We start from the raw sequence: 18,070 nt of genomic DNA on the forward strand, positions 1-18,070 counted from the left end.
TTTGCAGGCCCTACCTCAGTCAGTGTTTCACCCACACTCTACAGCTCCGGAATGTCATGCTCTTCAGCCTCCTCCTCCTCCTGCGCATCCTCATCCACTGTACCCTCCACACCAGTCCCAAGCTGGAAGCACTGCAGCACTGCCTCGGCGAAGCGGCAACAGGCTGTGCTGAAGCTAATCTGCATAGGTGACAAACCCCACAATGCAGAAGAGCTGTGGACAGCTCTGAAACAGCAGGCAGATCACTGGCTCACACCTCTGAACCTAAAGCCAGGAAAGGTCGTGTGAGACAATGGCCGGAACCTGGTGGCGGCTTTGAGGCGAGGCCAGCTGACACATGTTCCATGCGTGGCCCATGTGCTCAACCTCGTGGTTCAGCGGTTTCTAAAGTCATACCCAGAGCTGTCTGATCTGCTGGTAAAAGTTCGCCGCCTGTCTGCACATTTTCGAAAGTCACCTACTGCTTCAGCCGGCCTTGCCGGCTTTCAGCGCAGTTTGCATCTTCCGGCTCACAGACTGGTGTGTGATGTCCCCACGCGTTGGAATTCAACTCTGCACATGTTGGTCAGGATATGTGAGCAGAAGAGGGCAGTTGTTGAGTACCTGCATCACCTAAGCCGTCGGGAAATGGGTCAAACTCCACACATAACACCTGAGGAGTGGAGATGGATGTCCGACCTATGTACCATCCTCCAAAACTTTGAGGACTCCACCAAGATGGTGAGTGGTGATGACGCCATTATTAGCGTCACCATACCGCTACTCTGCCTTCTAAAACGGTCTCTGCTCAAAACCAAACATGATGCATTGCAGGCGGAGCGCGATGAGTTGCAGCAAGAAACAGTAGTGGGTGTGGGTGATAACACACAGCCCAGCCTCGTCTCATCACAACGTGCAGTGGAGGACTATGACGAGGAGGAGGATGAAGACATGGAGCAAATCTCCGGCCAAATTGAGGATATGACATGCACACCAGTCATATCCTCGGTTCAGCGTGGCTGGCCAGAGGACAGGGTAGATGAGGAGGAGGAGGAGGAGGAGGAGGACAGCATGTTCAGTCAACGTGTTGGTCAGGCTACTGAAGTCCTGGCTGTTAAGAGTCTGGCGCACATGGCTGACTTTATGGTAAGCTGCCTGTCTCGTGACCCTCGCGTTAAGAACATCTTGGCCGACAATCATTACTGGTTGGTAACACTGTTAGACCCACGCTACAAGGAGAACTTTATGTCTCTTATTCCCGAGGTGGAGAGGTCAACCAAAATGCAGCAGTTCCGGAAGGCCATAGTCACGGAAGTAGGCAAAGCATTCCCCTCACAAAACGCTAGCGGCATAGGTCAGGAATCAGTGGACAACCAAGGCGTACAGCCGAGAGAGGCACAAGTCCAATCCGCCAGAGGTAGGGGAACAGTCTTTAAGATGTGGGACAGTTTTCTCAGCCCCTCACGTACCACAGCCCCTGAGGTGCGGGGTAGTGCCACAAGAAATCCTAAGTTTGCCCAGATGCTCAAGGAGTACCTTGCAGATCGAACAACTGTACTCCGACATTCCTCTGTGCCTTACAATTATTGGGTATCCAAGGTGGACACGTGGCATGAATTGGCTCTCTACGCCTTGGAAGTCCTGGCCTGCCCTGCCGCTAGCGTTTTGTCAGAGCGTGTTTTTAGTGCCGCAGGTGGAATCATTACAGATAAGCGCACCCGCCTGTCAACTGAAAATGCTGACAGGCTGACTCTGATCAAGATGAACAAGGGTTGGATTGGGCCAGACTTCACCACACCACCAGCAAATGAGAGCGGAATTTAAAGTTTGTAACGGGAATTTGCCATGTACCTCCAGTCACCCATGGGTACACACTTCTGGACTTTGGATAATCACTGGACTGCTCCTCCTTCTCCTCATGCGCCACCATGATGACCGTTACAAGAGTTAGGCCTTTGTTTCAGGTATACCCCCAGTGGTAAATTTTTTCGCCCATTCTTTGCAGAATGGACATTACAACGACAGGAGACCCGCTCCTTTGCAATGGGAACAATGTTTTGAGGCCCTCATGCACGTCTCTATGCAGGGACAACGTGGAGCCTCCCAATTTTTGGCTGCCCTGCCAAAGGGCTATACTATAATACACCCACTTCCTGACAATGGACACTTAATGTTTTGAGGCCCTCATGCACGTCTCTATCCAGGGACAACGTGGAGCCTCCCAATTTTTGGCTGCCCTGCCAAAGGGCTATACTACAAAAGACCCACTTCCTGACAATGGACACTTAATGTTTTGAGGCCCTCATGCACGTCTCTATCCAGGGACAACGTGGAGCCTCCCAATTTTTGGCTGCCCTGCCTAAGGGCTATACTATAATACACCCACTTCCTGACAATGGACACTTAATGTTTTGAGGCCCTCATGCACGTCTCTATCCAGGGACAACGTGGAGCCTCCCAATTTTTGGCTGCCCTGCCAAAGGGCTATACTACAAAAGACCCACTTCCTGACAATGGACACTTAATGTTTTGAGGCCCTCATGCACGTCTCTATCCAGGGACAACGTGGAGCCTCCCAATTTTTGGCTGCCCTGCCTAAGGGCTATACTATAATACACCCACTTCCTGACAATGGACACTTAATGTTTTGAGGCCCTCATGCACGTCTCTATCCAGGGACAACGTGGAGCCTCCCAATTTTTGGCTGCCCTGCCAAAGGGCTATACTATAATACACCCACTTCCTGACAATGGACACTTAATGTTTTGAGGCCCTCATGCACGTCTCTATCCAGGGACAACGTGGAGCCTCCCAATTTTTGGCTGCCCTGCCAAAGGGCTATACTACAAAAGACCCACTTCCTTCCAATGGGCACTTCAGGTTTACAGGCCCTCATGCACGTCTCTATCCAGGGACAACGTGGAGCCTCCCAATTTTTGGCTGCCCTGCCTAAGGGCTATACTATAATACACCCACTTCCTGACAATGGACACTTAATGTTTTGAGGCCCTCATGCATGTCTCTATCCAGGGACAACGTGGAGCCTCCCAATTTTTGGCTGCCCTGCCAAAGGGCTATACTACAAAAGACCCACTTCCTTCCAATGGGCACTTCAGGTTTACAGGCCCTCATGCACGTCTCTATCCAGGGACAACGTGGAGCCTCCCAATTTTTGGCTGCCCTGCCAAAGGGCTATACTACAAAAGACCCACTTCCTTCCAATGGGCACTTCAGGTTTACAGGCCCTCATGCACGTCTCTATCCAGGGACAACGTGGAGCCTCCCAATTTTTGGCTGCCCTGCCTAAGGGCTATACTATAATACACCCACTTCCTGACACTGGACACTTAATGTTTTGAGGCCCTCATGCACGTCTCTATCCAGGGACAACGTGGAGCCTCCCAATTTTTGGCTGCCCTGCCTAAGGGCTATACTACAATAGACCCACTTCCTTACAATGGGCACTTCAGGTTTACAGGCCATCATGCACGTCTGTATGCAGGGGCATTGGTGAACCTCACAATTTTGGACTGCCCTGGCAAAGGAAAATACTACAAAGACTCAGTTCCTCAAAATGGGCACATTAGACTCAGAGGCCTTTATGTACGTCTCTTCTCAGGGACATCGGAGTGCCACACAATGTTTTACGTAAAATCTTTCATGTATTGATCTCAAAAAGTAACATACATTAGCTCTATCTCACTATTGGGTATGTGCCCTTAACATTTCCGCTATGAAAAATCATTTTGGTGTCATTTTGGAAGGTTTTCTGGTGAGTCCGTAAAAATGGCGTAAAACGCGGACAAAATTATTCACAGCTGTGACTTTTGAGTGATAAATGCTTCAAGGGGTCTTCCCCATGCTGTTGCCATGTCATTTGAGCACTCTTCGGAGACTTTTGTGCCATTTTTAGGGTTTCTACATGCTGCCGGTGGTCATTTCACAAAAATACTCGGGTCTCCCATAGGATAACATTGGGCTCGGTGCTCGGGCCGAGTACACGAGTATCTTGGGAGGCTCGGCCCGAGCTTCGAGCACCTGAGCTTTTTAGTACTCGCTCATCACTACTAATAAACCTAAAAAATAAAAATAAATTGAATAAAAATCATGAATATTGTGTTATAACAGGAAATTCGGTGTAAGAATGAATATCCGGGATTAGAGTTCAGCGAATGAGTTATAGAAATTGTTACAAAAAGGAGTGTGTACGGTTTATGCGTAAATTTTCAGAATGCGTACATGAAAATTATATGTATGTGAGAATGTCCCCCATGCTTTGTAAAAAGTTATTTATGAAAATGTAAATAAAATATATAAAAATGCCTAATTATTTATAATTTATGAGAAAGATATATATGTATGGAAGAATGTTATAAGGTGTCCAAGAACCATAAAGAAAAAGGGTGCATATATAATGTTAGAGGTCTAGAGTTCCACCAGGCTATATCACCCCTAAAGAAATAGAAAGAAGACCTTACTACCTGTGTACCCCAAAAAAAGCTATATTTCTTAGCCAGGATTATGGTGGAGATATGCACAAGTGAAATAAGAATATAAAGTAATACAATAAGATTATAAAACCAATATGTGTGCATTCATGCACCACCCGGTACGCTACCCTTGCCAAATTGCTCACTCTAGATCCCCACACGATCCATGAAGCCGTTCCCCCAGTCACACCGCCTGCTGCCGGTTCCCACTCATCCCTGGGGGAGTTAGGCGAGTGGTATCGAGAGCTACATGTCGGCACTGATGATACCCCCATACACCACAAGGAAGGGGTATACCGGGTGGTACAGGAGTATGAGCGGGTTTTTAGCAAGCACCCTCTAGATTTTGGGCAGATTAAAGGGGTTCAACACCACATCCCTACCGGTACACACTCCCCTATTAAAGAGAGATACAGGCCTATTCCCCCTGCGCACTACCAATGCGCCAAAGACATGTTGAGGAACATGAAGGAGGCAGGGGTTATTAGGGACAGCTGTAGTCCCTGGGCCGCTCCGTTGGTGCTGGTTAAGAAGAAGGATGGCACCATGCGGATGTGTGTGGATTACCGGAAGATTAACCAGATAACGCATAAGGATGCTTACCCTCTGCCCCGCATCAAAGAGTCCCTGGCCTCGCTGAGAACCGCTAACTACTTCTCCACCCTTGACCTCACCAGCGGGTACTGGCAGGTGGCCGTGGCACCGGAAGACCGAGAGAAGACTGCCTATGGGACCGTTTTGCTGTACTTGGATGATGTGATTGTGTACTCACAGACGTATGAAGCCCACCTGGAGCACCTAGCCGAGGTGTTCGCGTCCCTTGCCAAGTATGGGATGAAGTTGAAGCCCTCAAAGTGTCATCTGCTGAAACCCAGAGTGCAGTACCTAGGACATGTGGTTGGTGCGGAAGGTGTCGCCCCCAACCCCGAGAAGATCACCGCCATCCAAGACTGGCCGAGACCGACCACAGTGAGGGAAGTGAGGCAGTTTCTGGGCCTGGTGGGATATTACCGTCGCTTCATTAAGGGGTACACAAAGATGGCTGCCCCCATGCAAGACCTCCTCGTAGGACAGACCAAGGGTGGTAGATCCCTAGTAGCCCCATTGGTGTGGGAAGAAAAGCATGAGGAATCCTTCCGCCAGCTGAGAACAGCCCTGACCGGAGAGGAAATCCTAGCGTACCCTGACTACAGCCGCCCATTCATCCTCTACACCGACGCCAGCAATGTGGGCTTGGGGGCTGTTCTATCCCAGGTCCAAGACAGAAGGGAAAAGGTAATAGCTTATGCTAGCCGAAAACTCCGACCGACTGAGAGGAACCCTGAGAACTACATCTCCTTCAAGCTTGAGCTCTTGGCACTGGTGTGGGCTATCACCGAGCGGTTCCGCCATTACCTGGCAGCAGCCAAGTTCACCGCGTACACAGACAATAACCTGCTGACCCATCTAGATACGGCCAAGCTGGGCGCGTTGGAGCAGCGGTGGGTGACCAGGTTAGCCAACTACGATTTCACCATCAAGTACCGGGCCGGCCGTACCAACGTCAATGCCAATGCACTCTCCCGGATGCCCCACCTGTCGGAAGAGGGGCCAGAGGATGATGACCTCGAAGAGATCGAGTTGCCTGCATTTCACCGGCCATTCACTGAGAAGGTGCACGTCTACCAACAACGGGTGAACCTGGATCCGCTGCCCCGACAGGACTGGCAGGAAGCTCAGGACCAGGCACCTGCTGTCCGCCTGGTCAAGACTCTAGTGGAACAGGGTTCTGCTGGGATAGACCCTGCTGCCCCTGCCGAAGCCCAACGTCTGTGGCAAGAACGGACCCGGCTATACCTACACCAGGGGAAGTTGTATCGCGAGCTGATTAATCCAAAGACTCACGAGAAGATCCGCCAGCTGGTGATTCCCCAGGCTAACGTGCCCACCGTCCTGCAAGCATACCATGATGGTGCAGTGCACTTCGGGTGGAAGAAGCTAGAGATGTTGTTAAGAGAGCGGTTCTATTGGAGTGGAATGTGGGAATCTGTGGAGGCCTGGTGCCGAGAATGTGGCCCTTGCGCATTGAGAAGGAAGGACGAGGCCAGCCAGAAGGCACCCCTACACCCGATCATTACACACCAACCGCTGGAGCTGGTTGCCCTTGACCATGTAAAGCTCACCCCCAGCCGAAGTGGGTACACCTACGCTCTGACCATCGTAGACCACTACTCGAGGTTCCTGGTGGTTGTCCCAGTTAAGGACTTAACCGGCCGCACCGCTGCTAAGGCTTTCCAGGCTTATTTCTGTTGACCGCATTGGTACCCGGAGAGGGTGCTTACCGACCAGGGTCCGGCCTTTGAAGCAGAGGTATTCCAGGAATTCTGCCAGTTGTACGGCTGCAAGAAAATCCGGACCACGCCTTACCACGCCCAAACCAATGGCATTTGTGAAAAGATGAACCACTTGGTCCTGGGCCTCCTCAAGACGTTACCACTGGAAGAGCGGAACCTGTGGCTGGAGAAGCTACCTGACCTGGTCGATATGTACAACAACATCCCTTCCAGCTCTACGAAATGCACTCCAGCATACCTGATGAGAGCTCGTCCCGGCCGGCTACCAGTGGATCTGGAAATGGGCTTGGAAGCTTCAGAAGCACTCCTGTCGACAGCTGAATGGGACACTCGGCGGAGGACACAGTACCGACAGGTCCAGGAGTATGTTGAAAAGAACTTGTGCCGGAGTCGGGGACAACAGGAGCAGTGCTTCAACAAGAAGGCGCCTGCCGGTTCCTTCCAACCTGGGGATGTAGTGCTGAAGCGGAAAAGAAGGGCCCACAAGCTGGATGATCAATGGGAAAAAACCCCGTATGTAGTCCAGCCCACAGGATGGGAGAATGGGAAGGCCTACCAGATCAGCCGTGACCAGGGGGGGACTTTGGCCACGGTTTCCCGAGACCACCTGAAGAAGTGCCCACCAGCATTGAGAGTAGCGGATGAGGCTCCAGTTCCCAGTCCAGTGGAGAAGGAAAAAGAGGTAATCCACACCATGATGGGTGATTTTCCAGCAGACTGGCCTACACAGAACGGTGCGGTGATCCTTCCAGTGATACTGTTCCCACAACCCGTGGATGAAGAAATGATGGAAACGGTTAACCGCGAGCCAGTGCCCAGGGATGTACCTGTACCCAGCTCCCCTACGCCTCCGCCTGCCCCACATGATAGCAGGGAGGAGGAACTGACTGTTCCCTCTGCCCCACTGCCTGTCACCACTGACACCGGACCCCGAAGGTCCACTCGCCCCAACCTAGGTAGACCCCCACTTAGGTACAGGGAAACTACTCTTTAAAAGGGGGGGGCTTTATGTGTTGAGTGTACCAGTTTGAAAGTTTTAAATGATAAGTAAAGATGATCAACCAAAGAAGTTTACCTGATTGAACCGTGATTAAACCGGCCGTTGCCGGCAACTGTTGTCCCCGTAGGGACTGTGCAACCATTGCGTAAGGAACTGCTTACGGACAAGCCCGAGAACTTGCAGGGCAACCACAAACTTAGTGCAATGTAAATAAAAATGTTTGTTGGCTTGACACCGTTACCGCCTCCGGAGAGGCTGATTTGGGAGGATGGGCCTGGAGGAAAGGGATGGCCTAGGCCCGCCACTACCGTAACCGGTGGCGATCCTCCGGGGGTTCAGGGGTCCCCTTGGACGTGGGCCCCCTGAAAGAGACAGAACCCGCTCGGGCAACTTGGTGCTGGACTGGGGTCAAGGGGTGCTGCCCGCTTCTTAGGGGCAGCATCAGGGCCAGGTTGTTTGGGTGGGAGAAGAGCGGAAGCTGTACCGTTGTAAAATGTTTATGATGCTTTTACATGTTTTACCGTTTTATTCTTTTTCAGTTGTGAAAATAAAACCGGTGATGGACGGGCAGCCCGCGGACGGTCTGCATTTTACTATAGGGGAATGTGGCGCCCTGGACAAGCCAGGTCGTCACAGGTACTACACCAACACACTCTACACTCCGGCTAGGCACACCGAAGCTAAACACAAATCCTAGTTGCCTTCCTCCAGGGGCTGATGTCCACACCAGGGGGTGGGCCAGGCGGTTGATCCCACCCACCGAGGAGTTCACAGTCCTGGAGGCGGGAAAAGGAGTCAGATTAGAGATCAGTTTTGGAGTTAGAGAAGTGAAGAGGAGAGGAGACTGACCGTGTCCGGGTGTGTGGCCCGGGCACTCAGCAAGGTTGGCAGACGGTGGTGACCTTCTGCAGGAGAGGCTGATTGGAGTGAACCGTACGGACCGGGGATGGGCAGTGGCCCGCCGGTACCAGATCGGGGAGTGAAGAGAAGCCAGCACCATCCGGCAGGGCCTACGGACCCCGACCAGGCTAGGAGTCGCCGTAAAACCGGTCAAATCCGTTAGCGACAGGAACCTCCAGGGTTTCCCAGCAGTCAAGACCCGATTGAAGGCAACAGCTCACACCGTAGAGGGAAGCACAGTCACCGCCAAGGCTACAGTTCCCAGGGCCAGAGCCTGCGGGCAAAAGGGGCTCCCTCAGCATCCATCCAAGCTGGGGAGCGGGTTACCGGTGGGAAGCCCGCTAGATTTTGGGGGAATAAAAGGGGTCCAACACCACATCCCCACAGGTGCACACCCACCCATCAAAGAGAGCTATAAGCCAATACCACCTTCACATTGCCAGTGTACCAAGGACATGTTGAGCAACATGAAGGCGGCTGGGGTTATCCGTGACAGTTGTAGCCTTTGGGCAGCTCTGTTGATCCTGTTAAAAAAGAAGGACGGCACCACTCCCCGTATTGAGGAATCGCTAGCTGCATTGAGAACTGCAAATTATTTTTCTACCCTTGATCTCACTAGTCACTATTGGCAAGTGTCCGTTGCTGAGGCAGACCCCTATGGGTCTCTGCGAGTTCAAAAGCATGCCCTTCGAGCTGTGCAATGCGCCAGGAACCTTCCAGAGGCTGATGGAATGCTGCTTGGGACAAGATTTTAGGGTGTATAAAAAGGGAGATTAGATCCCGTGATCCCAACGTATTGTTACACCTCTATAAATCACTTGTAAGGCTACATCTGGAATATGGGAACCAGTTTTGGGCTCCACATTTTAAAAAGGACATTCAGAAGTTAGAGTCAGTTCAAAGGTGGGCAACTAGACTACTACAAGGAATGGAAGGCCTCCCATATGATGACAAGTTGAAAAAGTTATTAAGTGATTATTGGCTGCAATGGGGCTTTCTGGCTGGTGCCAGCCTCTCTTCTTAGCACACAGGAACCACAATCCCTACACCATGCTTCAATGGATTCTCTCATCCCAGCCCAGTAAAACTACATATTTTACACAGTCATAAGCAGCCAAAAGGGATCTATTCTATTCAATTGCAAATGATCTAGATAAGACTGAGAATAAGATACTGCACGGGACATAGCAGAGTTGGTCAAGTTGAGTGGAGATGAGTTTGCTATTTGGCACAGCTTTTTGCATCAATAAAGCAAGTAAAAGGTGTGAAAGATAAAAAAAAGGGTGAAAGTGTGAAAAGTGAATTGGCCAAATTGAGGTGCATATAAAGTTTTTGCTTTCTTTCAATTCACTAATGGGGCTCATTTGAATCAGGTGAATTGAGTTCTGCTTTTGGAAACTGGGTTAAGAAGGGGTGCACCGGTCCTGGAGGTACTGCAATACCAGGTCAATGCGTGGAGTGGACAGAGCAAGATTTTTTCCATCTCCTTGTTCTAAAAATCCATTTAATATATGGTCCCCAGAGAGGGGACGTATCAGATATTAAACTGATAAGAACAGATTTAATTTTTTTTTTTTTCTGTTTATCAGTAGGACTTCAAAATAACAAAGGTGATCGCCTCCCGTTGCCTGGGAACCGTCCAGGCACAAGAGGGCTATGTGTCACCAGAAGGCGCACACACTTCCTCAAGGCCGGCAGACGTGCAATCCCAGGCACCTTCCAGTACCGACCAAGGTAGCGTCCTCCGAAACTACACTTGATCTTAGCCAAAAGGCCGAGAAGCTATAACCCGAATTGGTTACGGCCTTGAGTGGCACCCTGGCCTATACCGGACACATATTAGGGAGAGGGAGACAAACCCACGCCTACAGAAGACATTTTGTCACCCAAGCCAACCCTTGAAAAGGCTGTTTTGCAGAGCAAAAACAAGAAGAATGGTGCTTTTTGCAGCCGCCGCCCACTGCAATGAATCTGAATAACTCCTCCTTTTGGACACAAGCACCTCCCCTCCCCCTTGCAGTCTTTCCAATTCATGATACAAAAAGACGGACGGACAGGACAGGACAGGACAGGCTGCCTGACTTTCCGTCACTGCCACCCTTTGCCATCCTTGCCCGTAGAAAGCCCTTTCATCATCCCCAAACCCTAATCTTTTCCCTTCCCTTCCCAGATGCGTCTCACTCCCTTTCATTAGGAAGTGAGCGCAGCCTTTTCTCCGTTCTGCACATGCGCGACGTTAAACACAAATGCGCAGGCGTGCGTTCCATTACCCTCACTGCATTCCACTCCCATACAGGAAGTGGGCGCAGCTATTACTACGGTCGCACATAAAAGAACCCACGGCCACCACTGCACATAGCTGACTCCACCACAGGACACCCACTTCTACACCAACGCAGGTAAGACAGGATCGGCACCTCTATGCTCCCGTTACAATCAGGCTCAGTCACCATGTGATAACGCTCTCAACTCTTTAGTTGCAGGCTCCCCTTGCTTCACCTCCACTGGCTGTGCTGCCATTTCCTCTCCCACCTGGAAGGTATACTTTATTCCACTATTTTCCTGTTTCTCTCTTCCCCCTTTTCCCATAACCTACTTTTATCTGCATTTGTGGGGTATCTATATGCTATTTACATCATAGTTTTATTCATTAATATGGAAGGGAAGAGTGCCCATGAGAGTGTTGAACTGCGGAGAGCAAGAGATTAAGCTGCTCCGATTTGCCACCATTGATAAGCTGTTCTCAGTAGATACACATGCTATCCAAACAGCAGCATCCACCATTGCTTCAGCCCACCCATTCAGTGACAGCTCACCAAGTCAGCCAGAGGAGTGGTGTAAGGAATTACACGTAGGCACTGACTCCACACCTTCACATCACAAGAAGGGGGTCTACAGGCTAGTGCAAGAATACGAGCAAGTCTTCAGCAAACATCCGCTAGACTTTTGAAGAATAAAAGGGGTCAAACACTACATCCCCACAAGTGCACACCCACCCATCAAAGAGAGATATAAGCCAAAACTACCTGCACATTACCAGTGTACCAAGGACATGTTGAGCAACATGAAGGAGGCTGGGGTTATCCGTGACAGTTGTAGCCTCTGGGCAGCTCCGTTGGTCCTGTTAAAGAAGAAGGACAGCACCACTCCCCTGTATTGAGGAATAGCTAGCTGCATTGAGAACTGCAAATTATTTTTCTACCCTTGATCTCACTAGTCGCTATTGGCAAGTGTCCGTTGCTGAGGCAGACCGGGAGAAGACCGCCTTTGCCACCCCGATGGGTCTCTGCGAGTTCAAAAGCATGCCCTTCGAGCTGTGCAATTTGCCAGGAACCTTCCAGAGGCTGATGGAATGCTGCTTGGGACACCGAAACTTTGAAACGGTACTGCTATACCTTTATGATGTTATTGTTTATTCTAAAGCAAACAAGATTTTAGGGTGTATAAAAAGGGAGATTAGATCCGGTGATCCCAACGTATTGTTACCCCTCTATAAATCACTTGTAAGGCCACATCTGGAATATGGGGTAAAGTCCTGAGCAGGTTGATAACCATTGGTTTGAGCATGGTAGGGTGTAGTGCGCATCTTCCTGCATCGGTAAAAGCTGCAGAAGTCCTTGAAGATTTCCGCTTCAAAGGCTGTGCCTTGATCTGTGAGGACTCTCTCTGAGTAGCCATGAGGTCTGCATAAGTGTGCTTGGAAGACCTTCGCTGCAGTATGGGCCATTAGATCTTTGACTTGTACCACAACCATAAATCTCGAGTAGTTGTCTACCATCGTAAGTGCATACGTGAGCTCGCCTCGATATTCTGCAACAAAACTCCCTTTTTCGATTTCAGTTTCAGCAAACACTCCTCTTCCTGTAGAAAATATTTATCATTACCTAAGACAGTCATTCTAATGCATGACAATATTAAGGCAATTTAGTTAAAACTTGTTTTAACTCACCTTTAAGGGGATTGATGTATTTCATGGTCAATCCAGGTTTGTCAGTGATGGCACTGACATAATGTATGGCGTCTTTTTCGGGCGTTATCCTTTGCCTTTTCATTGTGAAAATCCAGTTGCCTATATCAAAGCAAATTCTACTACTTGTAAAGTATGCAGAAAATGAAATGTAGAACATATAACATCAACTGCTTAGGAACGCATCATAGGTTAGTACTTAAAAGGATATTGTCATGTTCTAGTCATAATGCAAGCTGGACATTTTTCATGTTACCCTGTAATCGCCGGCCTGTTCTAATGCTCACAAGCCAAGATATAGGCTCAGCTGCTAAGGCTTCCCTCTGCCTTCTGAATGAAACTTGAATATGTCTGGGTCACTGTGTATATAGCAGGTGCTCAGAAAAAATAAGAGTCAATTCAATAGAAATAGCTCTGGCACACTATAGTGATCAATAACGTAAGAAAAGAACTCTTGGAATGCTGAAAATTCTTTATTTGTGCAAAAGGATAATTCATCCAACGTTTCGACCTTGTTTTTAGGTCTTTATCAAGGATAAAGTTATCTAAGATCATAAAGGGTTACAAAACCATATAAACACGTAATTAGTACATAGTACAACATAACAGTACAATATATTGCTACTTGAGAGTACAATGGGTCAAATGACCATGATGCACATACAAAAAATTTTTCCAAAGCCATAGTGAAAACATTTGTACTGAGGAAAGAAAATTTCCACATGACCTATCTGGAGAAACATTCTGGATCAAACAACCAAAAATAGTCAAGCAGGTAAATACACACCTATATGGATAACAGGATGATATGTGTTCAATTGTATAGCGTCATTGCCATTAAGGTACAAATGGAAAACTTGCAATCCTATATAGTGAAGGAAATGAACACATATCATATCAAAGAACACAGGAACATGGGTGTGAGAAAAACCTCAATGTTTATACTTTGTTCTTTATAATGGTGTGAACATGTATATGTCTCAGTACCTTATGCACTTGAGAATTCTAGTGAGTAGATCATGAAAGCCTATTTCAGAACTGGAATCGGTAAATAATTGTAGGTGGAATCTAAATGAAAAGATGGTACAAGTGTTATCATGACACGTGGGCTATAACACAATGGACCGTGTGACAAAGAAGAAAGGAGAGAAAGAAGAGGAAGAAAATGCAACTACCTGTAACATTACGTGATAGTCACTGGTAAGTATCACTTGACAATTCAAGTGAAAAAGGATTCCTTTATTAAAGGGTTCTCAGTCGCCTCAGGATCATGAAATACTAGGGTAAATGATATGAGAATGGGTAAGAAGCACCACTAAAGGAAATATGAGATGCAGGACATATATCTATAAACCCCTGAACTACATGATAGAAATAAAAAGAAGAAAAAAGAAAAAAAAGAAGAAAGAAGAAGAACACATAGAATGCGGAAAGAGAATGGGTACAACTACCTGAGTTACTGCAGGGAGGCCCCTGGTTGGTATTGTGAGGGTTAGTGGAATTCCTTCACTGAAGGGTTCTCAGTTGCCTCAGGTTCGTGAAAAATGCTATAGACAAATAATGCCCGGAGAAAAGGGGTTCATATACAGCGAATAATGGTAATACAAGGTACATGTGTCACATGTAATAGTATATATATATATATTGTACTAAGCTCTACACCAGAAATAGAAAGTAGTCCCTCTGCCTTCTGTCTAGGTGCCCTGAGTTATGTCCTGTAAACTGTCACAGCGACCCAGACACACATGTGTAGTAGGGGAATATCCCTGCTGAGATGCCAGTGCTAGAGCACTCGTTTGCTGTGGATTTGAACGCTATGTGAGCAGTTCTTACCTTCAATGAGCAGAAGTCTCTTTTTTCAGATTTCAATATCTCTGTGGGTATCTGGCAGAAATATGGAATACTCTTTACTGCTAAGACCCTGTACACCACTCCCACTAAAGGGGGCTTTACACGCTGCGACATCGCTAATGCGGAGTCGTTGGGGTCACGGAATTTGTGACGCACATCCGGCCGCATTAGCGATGTTGCTGCGTGTGACACCGATGAGCGATTTTGCATCGCTGCAAAAACGTGCAAAATCGCTCATCGGTGACATGGGTCTCCATTCTCGATTATCGTTACTGCAGCAGTATCGATGTAGTTCGTCGCTCCTGCGGCAGCACACATCGCTCCGTGTGACACCGCAGAAACGAGGAACCTCTCCTTACCTGCCTCCCAGCCGCTATGAGGAAGGAAGGAGGTGGGCGGGATGTTCCGGCCACTCATCTCCGCCTACGGACTTTGAAACGACTGATGTGGACTCTACAGACTATAATACTGACACGTCCGATAATAATTTTGACACCCCATCCACTTCTTCAAGTGTGTCAAAAAACTTGAAAAATCAGCCGTTTTTTCAAAAAAATCGAAAAAAACAAGGAGGAGCGGCCGCAAACATAGAAAGTCATGTGTACCAACACAATCATTTCACGAGGGGGAAAAGGAAATGAATATTGATAATAATAATTTTTCTGTTATAAATATGTCGGCATGCATTTTAAACAGCAGTGAAATTAGTGTTTTGAAAAGGGGTTTAAATTTTGTTCCCAACAAGAGGTTTGATCTTTTTAAAACAATACTAGATGTTAATAAGTTTATCCGAAAATTAACAGTAAAAAAACACTTCTTTCACGATGAAAATGAGGTTAATGTTCCTAATGTTTCAAATGCATCAGCTGACATTTTTTTCTCTCCTATGTCATTTAAAGAACAAATGGCTTTACAAGATTTGCATGATTTGTCAAGTGATAGTGGTGCCGGACCCAATCCACATTGTGTGGTTTCCCACTTTAATGTTCCTAATCCCAGTTTTTATCCCATACCTTCGAGGTGTGATCAGATGACTGATTTCCAGAACATAGTAGAAAAGGAATTAACTGCTCTTTCTCATTTACAAGAACCAATGGTTCAAAATTTGTCTAAGACTGAGAAGGATGCGATTATTTCCTTGCAAAAAACTCTAACATCATAATAAAAAATTCTGACAAGGGGGGGGCAGTCGTAGTTTTGGATACTGGACTTTATGAAAGGGAGGTATTGACTATGTTACAGGATTGTGATACCTACAGGAGAGTCGATCATGACCCCTCTGCAGATATAAAAAAATCCTTGGAAAAAATTCTAGAAGAAGGCTTACATTTGGGTTTAATTGATGAAAAATTGAGAGATTATCTTAATCCATCTTATTGTTTAATACCATTATTACATGCCTTACCCAAGTCACATAAAAACCAATTTCCCCCAAAAATGAGACCGATTGTCTCAGGTATAGATTCTTATACTGAACATCTGGCAGAGTGGTTGGATAACCACCTTCAATTTCTTCCTAAAATGTCTCCTGGCTATGTCCTGGATAGCAAACATGTGTTGAATATTATTTCTCAGATGAAATGGCAAGATAATTTTAGTTGGTTAACTTGTGATGTGCAATCACTGTATACATCCATTCCACATTCTCTTGCCATTTTAGCGTTGAAAGATTTGCTCAAAAAATATTCTGACTACTCACTTGAATTACAGGACTATTTGATTGACGTAACTGAGTTTTTACTCAAAAACAACTATTTTACCTTTTTAAATAAAGGATATATTCAGTTACAGGGATGTTCAATGGGCGCACGGTTTTCCCCCTCTCTAGCAGGCATATTTATGTTTTGGTGGGAAGAACAATATATTTTTAATCAGTGCAATCCTTTTTTCTCGGATATAGTATTATATCTGAGATTTATAGATGATGTACTTATTGTATGGCAAAATCCAAACAAAAAAATTGAGGATTTCATATCATATATTAATAATAATGCCCATAATCTCTTTTTCACTTTTTTTCATGATGTATCAAAAATTAATTTTTTGGATATACAATTCCATGGGAAGAGTGACAATGGAGAAATTAATTGCAGTCTTTATAGAAAACCCATATCAGGCAACTCATTATTACATGCGGGAAGTTGCCATCCAAAGCATGTTATAAATAACATCCCTACAGGTGAATATGTCCGTGCTAGGAGATGTTGCAACACCCAAAATGGTTTTGAGGCAGAATGCAGCACTATTGAAAAAAGGTTTTTGGCAAGAGGGTATAAAATGACAAATCTCCAGAAAGCCAAAACCAAGGCAATCAAAGTGAGTAGGTCACAATATTTGGACATGAATAAAACCAGAGATAATCCCCAGAAAGAATTGTCAGTTGTTTTTTCAACAACATACAGTAAAAATTATTATGATGTAATTAAAATTATTAAAAAATATTTACCCATTTTATCTACAGATGACACATTACACAAAATCTTAAAAAATGGAGTTAAATTTGTTTCAAAAAGGAACATTACATTGGGATCCATGTTATCACCTAGTGATCATATGAATAGGTGCGGTTCCACTAAAAAAAACACTGGCAATTGGTTACCCAGCACAGGCTCTTTCAAATGTGGCCACAGATCGTGTGGACTATGCGGTTATATGTCAAATGTGAAAGAATTTTCTTCATTTACAGATAAAAAAACGTATAAAATAATGTCACTCATAAACTGCAGTTCAGACCATGTGGTTTATTTAATATCGTGTACTATTTGCCAGTTACAATATATAGGCAGCACTTGTCGTTCTCTCAGAAAGAGGATATCTGAACACATTTATGATGTTAATAATGCCACCACCAGAAAATTATCAGGAGCGTCTCAACATTTTCGCGACGCACATGCAGGTAATTTAACAGGCATGAAAGTTAATGCCATTGAAAAAATTCAACTACCTAGAAGGGGTGGAAATTTGAAAGATATCCTCTTTCAGAGAGAAATAAAATGGATGTTTTTAATGGGCACTAGATTTCCGAAAGGTTTAAATAAAAGAAATGAATTGATGTTTGCATATTAATCTGGCTAAAAAACTAAAAAAACTTTGTATATATATATAAGTGTTATAAGCATTATATGGAGTGATATAACTCAAGGGGTTAATGTTTTTGTAATTGTCTTGCTCTCTCCTTGCATTTGATCACATGTTTGGGTTCAGCCCTTTTTAAACAGTTCTGTGACTAGATGGTTTAGAGACTGAATAAGAACTGGATGTTCGAAACGCGTCCTCTCTGACATGGGCTTGACCACCATAGCATGGACTTTTTAATGATAAGAAAATAAAGGAAGTTTTATTTTAAAGAACAAAATGCCTGGAGTTTTGTGCTGGTGAAATCCTTCAACCAATTTCAAACCACAAGGAAGGGGTATACCGGGTGGTACAGGAGTATGAGCGGGTTTTTAGCAAGCACCCTCTAGATTTTGGGCAGATTAAAGGGGTTCAACACCACATCCCTACCGGTACACACTCCCCTATTAAAGAGAGATACAGGCCTATTCCCCCT

At 46.3% G+C, this 18,070-nt stretch overlaps 1 pseudogene; it reads right to left on the minus strand.

Moving 5' to 3' along the window:
* Positions 1-10,110: 10,110 nt before the first annotated feature.
* Positions 10,111-10,317, minus strand: LOC142264473 (U2 spliceosomal RNA; annotated as a pseudogene).
* Positions 10,318-18,070: the final 7,753 nt, after the last annotated feature.

This window comes from Anomaloglossus baeobatrachus, unplaced genomic scaffold (genome assembly GCF_048569485.1).
Source record: "Anomaloglossus baeobatrachus isolate aAnoBae1 unplaced genomic scaffold, aAnoBae1.hap1 Scaffold_2657, whole genome shotgun sequence".
Taxonomy (NCBI): Eukaryota; Metazoa; Chordata; class Amphibia; order Anura; family Aromobatidae; genus Anomaloglossus; species Anomaloglossus baeobatrachus.